This window comes from Anolis carolinensis, unplaced genomic scaffold (assembly GCF_035594765.1).
Source record: "Anolis carolinensis isolate JA03-04 unplaced genomic scaffold, rAnoCar3.1.pri scaffold_7, whole genome shotgun sequence".
Lineage (NCBI taxonomy): Eukaryota > Metazoa > Chordata > Lepidosauria > Squamata > Dactyloidae > Anolis > Anolis carolinensis.
The window spans coordinates 805,257-813,695 of NW_026943818.1; positions in this window are offsets into that span (position 1 = coordinate 805,257).

Genomic DNA, 8,439 nt, shown 5'->3' on the forward strand with positions numbered 1-8,439 from the left:
GCAGTTCGACATGAGCCGTTGAGCGGTGGCGCATCCACAGCCTCCACTGAGTCAACCAATGTCATTATGCGGAGCTCTTCCACATGCCCCTCTCCATGCACAATTCAAGAACAATGAATAATTAAAACTCCCAAAGCCAAGCCAACTTGCATGTCTTTCCAGTCTTTATCGGGCGAGGGAGGGGGTGTCCTTGGGCCCAGGGGGGCACCTGTAGCCTCAACCTATGGCTTCTTGTTGTGGAAGGCGTTAGAACTCTCCTCCCAAAAGACAAAACAAGGACCTCGATGTTGAATTACAGACCACGTGTTCTGAACTGTAGCCCCAAGAGAGTGGCGGTGATGGGAAAGGCCTCGGTTACCCTTGGCTATGGACTCAACTGGCATCAGGCCATCATTTAGACCAGTGGTTCCCAACCGGTTTTTTGACCAGGGACCTCTCTGACCATGGACCTCATTGACCAGGGACCTCATTGATCATGGGCCACATTAACCATGGACTACATTTAACATGGACCACATTTAACATGGACCACATTAACCATGGATCACATTGACTGTGGACCACATTGATCATGGACCACATTGACCATGGATCACATTAACCATGGACTACATTTAACATGGACCACATTTAACATGGACCACATTAACCATGGATCACATTGACTGTGGACCACATTGATCATGGACCACATTGACCATGGATCACATTAACCATGGACTACATTTAACATGGACCACATTTAACATGGACCACATTAACCATGGATCACATTGACTGTGGACCACATTGATCATGGACCACATTGACCATGGACCACATTAAACATGGACTACATTTAACATGGACCACATTTTAACATGGACCACATTAACCATGGATCACATTGACTGTGGACCACATTGATCATGGACCACATTGACCATGGACCACATTAAACATGGACTACATTTAACATGGACCACATTTAACATGGACCACATTAACCATGGATCACATTGACCGTGGACCACACTGATCATGGACCACATTTTTAATGTATATTCCTAACTTTATTGTAATTTTTAATCTTGATGGATTTTTAAATTTGATGTGTATGTTTTTATTGTAAGCCGCCCTGAGTCCCCTGATGGGTAAGAAGGGCGGGGTAGAAGTGATGTAAAAAATAAATAAATAAAACATTGACCATGGAGCACATTAACCATGGACTACATTTAACATGGACCACATTAACCATGGATCACGTTGACTGTGGACCACACTGATCATGGAGCACATTTAACATGGACCACATTGATCATGGAGCACATTAACCATGGATCACATTGACCATGGACCTTATTGATCATGGATCACATTGACCATGGACCTCATTGACCATGGACTACATTGACCAGAGACCTCTTTGACCTTTTGCTTTTCCTCTCCCATTTCTAACTCTGTGCTTAGACCGGAGTTGAGAGGTGCCATTTGTCACCCCCTGTCTCCCCCTGCGTTCAATTGCCACAGGGGTTTATTTATCATCTGCCACCGGAGTTGACCGCTGTGGTTTCTGTTTGCTTCACGCTGTGTGCGTTTGAGCAGCTTGTCAGCATGGGATGCTTGTGGCTTGGCTTGCGCTCGGTGGGAAGCCGGCTCTGCGGACGCCAAGCACATGGTTGGAATCCAAGAAACGGGAAACGGAGCCAGGCTTGTTTGCTGGAAGAAGAAGACAAGATCTGGAACAGACATCTGAAGGCATCTTAGAAACCCCATGCCAGACGGAAACATCAGAACCGGGGAAGGGTTTAATGGGAGCGACTGGGAGACGAGAGCCAGGGCCAAAGGGAGCCAAGTCGGGTTCAGCAGATCCAGAAACATGGGAACCAAGTAGCTGGAGTTAGGAGACAACCAAGTGTTCAACCCAAATGGTTCAGCAGATTCCCCTGGTTGGACTACTCATGGCATCTACAAGGTGCGCTCTGGAAGTACGGTGTGGTGTTTGGAGGAGAAGGTGGTGGTCAAAGTGGTCACCAGAAGCTTGGCGCATGGGTTGCGAATTCTTGCTAATTCACATGTCATGCACAAGTTGTGCTGTGGAAGTATGGTGTGGTGTTTGGAGGAGAAGTTGGGGGTCAAGGTGGTCACCAGAAGCTTGGCACATGGGTTGCGATGGAAAGATGCAAGAGAAGTCTTCAATGGACACCAAAAAACAGTCCCACCAGGACAACTTGTGCTAATTCACATGGCATGTATAAGGTGCGCTCTGGAAGCATGGTGTGGTGTTTGGAGGAGAAGTTGGGGGTCAAGGTGGTCACCAGAAGCTTGGCGCATGGGTTGCAATGGAAAGATGCAAGAGAAGTCTCCAATGGACACCACAAAACAGAGTCCCACCAGGATGACTTGTGCTAATTCACATGGCATGTATAAGGTGCGCTCTGGAAGCACGGTGTGGTGTTTGGAGGAGAAGTTGGGGGTCAAGGTGGTCACCAGAAGCTTGGCGCATGGGTTGCAATGGAAAGATGCAAGAGAAGTCTCCAATGGACACCACAAAACAGAGTCCCACCAGGATGACTTGTGCTTGGCTGAAGACGTCTTGCTAATTCATATGTCATGCACAAGGTGTGGTGTGGAAGCACGGTGTGGTGTTTGGAGGAGAAGATGGGGGTCAAGGTGGTCACCAGAAGCTTGGGATGGAGAGATGCAAGAAAAGTCTTCAATGGACACCAAAAAACAGAGTCCCACCAGGACAACTTGTGCTAATTCACATGGCATGTACAAGGTGCGCTCTGGAAGCATGGTGTGGTGTTTGGAGGAGAAGATGGCGGTCAAGGTGGCCACCAGAAGCTTGGGATGGAGAGATGCAAGAAAAGTCTTCAATGGACACCACAAAACAAAGTGCCATCAGGACAATGTGCTTGGCCGAAGAGGTCTTGCTAATTCACATGTCATGCACAAGGTGTGGTCTGGAAGTACAGTGTGGTGTTTGGAGGAGAAGTTGAGGGTCAAGGTGGTCACCAGAAGCTTGGTGCATTGGTGGGATGGAGAGATGCAATAGAGGTCTTCAATGGACACCACAAAACAAAGTCCCATCATGACAACATGCTTGGCTGAAGATGTCTTGCTAATTCACATGTCATGCACAAGGTGCGCTCTGGAAGTATGATGTGGTTTTTGAAGGAGAAGATAGGGGTCAAGGTGGTCACCAGAAGCTTGGATGGAGAGATGCAAGAGAAGTCTTCAATGGACACCAAAAAACAGTCCCACCAGGACAACTTGTGCTAATTCACATGGCAAATACAAGGTGCGCTCTGGAAGCACGGTGTGGTGTTTGGAGGAGAAGTTGGGGGTCAAGGTGGTCACCAGAAGCTTGGGATGGAGAGATGCAATAGAGGTCTTCAATGGACACCACAAAACAGAGTCCCACCAGGACGACTTGTGCTTGGCTGAAGACGTCTTGCTAATTCACATGTCATGCACAAGGTGTGGTGTGGAAGCACGGTGTGGTTTTTGGAGGAGAAGGTGAGGGTCAAGGTGGTCACCAGAAGCTTGGGATGGAGAGATGCAATAGAGGTCTTCAATGGACACCAACAAACAGAGTCCCATTGGAACAACTTCTTGCTAATTCAGTGGAAATATCTCGGTGAGAAAGGAAATCAGAAGAAAGCAGGAAGAAGCTTCTGCCCGTGGTGGAAACGGTGGTCCTTTGTGGGGAGCAAGGATTCAGGACGTGTGGCCTGTGAAGAACCTTTGCCCAACGGTGGTCCCAGGGTCCTCGGATGAGAAGCTCTTTGGAGACACGAAAGCATGGCCGTCATCCGATTCCTGGCCATTTGCTGCCCTCTGGCGGAAATGCTGGAGAGCTGGAGAAGCCTGGCCGTGGGGTTGGCTAGATGCCTTCAAGACGTGCATTGATGTGTGAGCGCTTATGCCACAAGGTGGAGCATGAAGGCTGCGCCAGGTCTGGACTCAAATCCTGGTAGGCTTCCGTTGTCGAGCAGAATCCGCAAGAAAGCAAGCGCCTCTCTCTCTCTCAATGTGCGTTGTGCAATATATATATCTGTTTAGATTCTGATTGTGCACATCATTTTGCACACAAGGAATTGGCAGGAAGGTACAGAATCACATCTTCGTAGGTAGCGCTGTAAATCCTCGCCTTCTCCTGGGAAAAATTTATAGTATCACAAAGGACGACTACCTCACCCGCTTCATAGGAGCTTTTTTGTTGAGTTCTAGGGTCAGAAAAACAATAGAAACAGAGACAGACAGAGAGTTTCATCTATGCTGACGATTGCGTCATCACCACCCAAGCAGGGGGCTTTAAAATGGCGGAACAGAAGCTCACCGAAGCTTTAGGTGCTCTTACTGCCTATTACAGAGTTTCCTCTATGCTGATGATGTGCCATCACCACCCAAGCAGGGAGCTTTGAAATGGCGGAACAGAAGCTCACCGAAGCTTTAGGTGCTCTTACTGCCTATTACAAAGTTTCCTCTATGCTGATGATGTGCCATCACCACCCAAGCAGGGAGCTTTAAAATGGCGGAACAGAAGCTCACCGAAGCTTTAGGTGCTCTTACTGCCTATTACAAAGTTTCCTGTATGCTGATGATGTGCCATCACCACCCAAGCAGGGAGCTTTAAAATGGCGGAACAGAAGCTCACCGAAGCTTTAGGTGCTCTTACTGCCTATTACAGAGTTTCCTCTATGCTGATGATGTGCCATCACCACCCAAGCAGCGAGCTTTAAAATGGCGGAACAGAAGCTCACCGAAGCTTTAGGTGCTCTTACTGCCTATTACAGAGTTTCCTCTATGCTGATGATGTGCCATCACCACCCAAGCAGCGAGCTTTAAAATGGCGGAACAGAAGCTCACCGAAGCTTTAGGTGCTCTTACTGCCTATTACAAAGTTTCCTCTATGCTGATGATGTGCCATCACCACCCAAGCAGCGAGCTTTGAAATGGCGGAACAGAAGCTCACCGAAGCTTTAGGTGCTCTTACTGCCTATTACAGAGTTTCCTCTATGCTGATGATGTGCCATCACCACCCAAGCAGAGAGCTTTGAAATGGCGGAACAGAAGCTCACCGAAGCTTTAGGTGCTCTTACTGCCTATTACAAAGTTTCCTCTATGCTGATGATGTGCCATCACCACCCAAGCAGGGAGCTTTAAAATGGCGGAACAGAAGCTCACCGAAGCTTTAGGTGCTCTTACTGCCTATTACAAAGTTTCCTCTATGCTGATGATGTGCCATCACCACCCAAGCAGGGAGCTTTGAAATGGCGGAACAGAAGCTCACCGAAGCTTTAGGTGCTCTTACTGCCTATTACAAAGTTTCCTCTATGCTGATGATGTGCCATCACCACCCAAGCAGGGAGCTTTAAAATGGCGGAACAGAAGCTCACCGAAGCTTTAGGTGCTCTTACTGCCTATTACAAAGTTTCCTGTATGCTGATGATGTGCCATCACCACCCAAGCAGGGAGCTTTAAAATGGCGGAACAGAAGCTCACCGAAGCTTTAGGTGCTCTTACTGCCTATTACAGAGTTTCCTCTATGCTGATGATGTGCCATCACCACCCAAGCAGCGAGCTTTAAAATGGCGGAACAGAAGCTCACCGAAGCTTTAGGTGCTCTTACTGCCTATTACAGAGTTTCCTCTATGCTGATGATGTGCCATCACCACCCAAGCAGCGAGCTTTGAAATGGCGGAACAGAAGCTCACCGAAGCTTTAGGTGCTCTTACTGCCTATTACAAAGTTTCCTCTATGCTGATGATGTGCCATCACCACCCAAGCAGCGAGCTTTGAAATGGCGGAACAGAAGCTCACCGAAGCTTTAGGTGCTCTTACTGCCTATTACAGAGTTTCCTCTATGCTGATGATGTGCCATCACCACCCAAGCAGCGAGCTTTAAAATGGCGGAACAGAAGCTCACCGAAGCTTTAGGTGCTCTTACTGCCTATTACAGAGTTTCCTCTATGCTGATGATGTGCCATCACCACCCAAGCAGCGAGCTTTAAAATGGCGGAACAGAAGCTCACCGAAGCTTTAGGTGCTCTTACTGCCTATTACAAAGTTTCCTCTATGCTGATGATGTGCCATCACCACCCAAGCAGCGAGCTTTAAAATGGCGGAACAGAAGCTCACCGAAGCTTTAGGTGCTCTTACTGCCTATTACAGAGTTTCCTCTATGCTGATGATGTGCCATCACCACCCAAGCAGCGAGCTTTAAAATGGCGGAACAGAAGCTCACCGAAGCTTTAGGTGCTCTTACTGCCTATTACAAAGTTTCCTCTATGCTGATGATGTGCCATCACCACCCAAGCAGCGAGCTTTGAAATGGCGGAACAGAAGCTCACCGAAGCTTTAGGTGCTCTTACTGCCTATTACAGAGTTTCCTCTATGCTGATGATGTGCCATCACCACCCAAGCAGAGAGCTTTGAAATGGCGGAACAGAAGCTCACCGAAGCTTTAGGTGCTCTTACTGCCTATTACAGAGTTTCCTCTATGCTGATGATGTGCCATCACCACCCAAGCAGAGAGCTTTGAAATGGCGGAACAGAAGCTCACCGAAGCTTTAGGTGCTCTTACTGCCTATTACAAAGTTTCCTCTATGCTGATGATGTGCCATCACCACCCAAGCAGGGAGCTTTAAAATGGCGGAACAGAAGCTCACCGAAGCTTTAGGTGCTCTTACTGCCTATTACAAAGTTTCCTCTATGCTGATGATGTGCCATCACCACCCAAGCAGGGAGCTTTGAAATGGCGGAACAGAAGCTCACCGAAGCTTTAGGTGCTCTTACTGCCTATTACAAAGTTTCCTCTATGCTGATGATGTGCCATCACCACCCAAGCAGAGAGCTTTGAAATGGCGGAACAGAAGCTCACCGAAGCTTTAGGTGCTCTTACTGCCTATTACAAAGTTTCCTCTATGCTGATGATGTGCCATCACCACCCAAGCAGGGAGCTTTAAAATGGCGGAACAGAAGCTCACCGAAGCTTTAGGTGCTCTTACTGCCTATTACAAAGTTTCCTCTATGCTGATGATGTGCCATCACCACCCAAGCAGCGAGCTTTAAAATGGCGGAACAGAAGCTCACCGAAGCTTTAGGTGCTCTTACTGCCTATTACAGAGTTTCCTCTATGCTGATGATGTGCCATCACCACCCAAGCAGCGAGCTTTAAAATGGCGGAACAGAAGCTCACCGAAGCTTTAGGTGCTCTTACTGCCTATTACAAAGTTTCCTCTATGCTGATGATGTGCCATCACCACCCAAGCAGCGAGCTTTAAAATGGCGGAACAGAAGCTCACCGAAGCTTTAGGTGCTCTTACTGCCTATTACAAAGTTTCCTCTATGCTGATGATGTGCCATCACCACCCAAGCAGAGAGCTTTGAAATGGCGGAACAGAAGCTCACCGAAGCTTTAGGTGCTCTTACTGCCTATTACAAAGTTTCCTCTATGCTGATGATGTGCCATCACCACCCAAGCAGGGAGCTTTAAAATGGCGGAACAGAAGCTCACCGAAGCTTTAGGTGCTCTTACTGCCTATTACAAAGTTTCCTGTATGCTGATGATGTGCCATCACCACCCAAGCAGGGAGCTTTAAAATGGCGGAACAGAAGCTCACCGAAGCTTTAGGTGGTCTTACTGCCTATTACAGAGTTTCCTCTATGCTGATGATGTGCCATCACCACCCAAGCAGCGAGCTTTAAAATGGCGGAACAGAAGCTCACCGAAGCTTTAGGTGCTCTTACTGCCTATTACAAAGTTTCCTCTATGCTGATGATGTGCCATCACCACCCAAGCAGCGAGCTTTGAAATGGCGGAACAGAAGCTCACCGAAGCTTTAGGTGCTCTTACTGCCTATTACAGAGTTTCCTCTATGCTGACGATCATGCCATCACCACCCAAGCAGGGAGCTTTAAAATGGCGGAACAGAAGCTCACCGAAGCTTTAGGTGCTCTTACTGCCTATTACAGAGTTTCCTCTATGCTGATGATGTGCCATCACCACCCAAGCAGAGAGCTTTGAAATGGCGGAACAGAAGCTCACCGAAGCTTTAGGTGCTCTTACTGCCTATTACAAAGTTTCCTCTATGCTGATGATGTGCCATCACCACCCAAGCAGGGAGCTTTAAAATGGCGGAACAGAAGCTCACCGAAGCTTTAGGTGCTCTTACTGCCTATTACAAAGTTTCCTCTATGCTGATGATGTGCCATCACCACCCAAGCAGGGAGCTTTGAAATGGCGGAACAGAAGCTCACCGAAGCTTTAGGTGCTCTTACTGCCTATTACAAAGTTTCCTCTATGCTGATGATGTGCCATCACCACCCAAGCAGGGAGCTTTAAAATGGCGGAACAGAAGCTCACCGAAGCTTTAGGTGCTCTTACTGCCTATTACAAAGTTTCCTGTATGCTGATGATGTGCCATCACCACCCAAGCAGGGAGCTTTAAA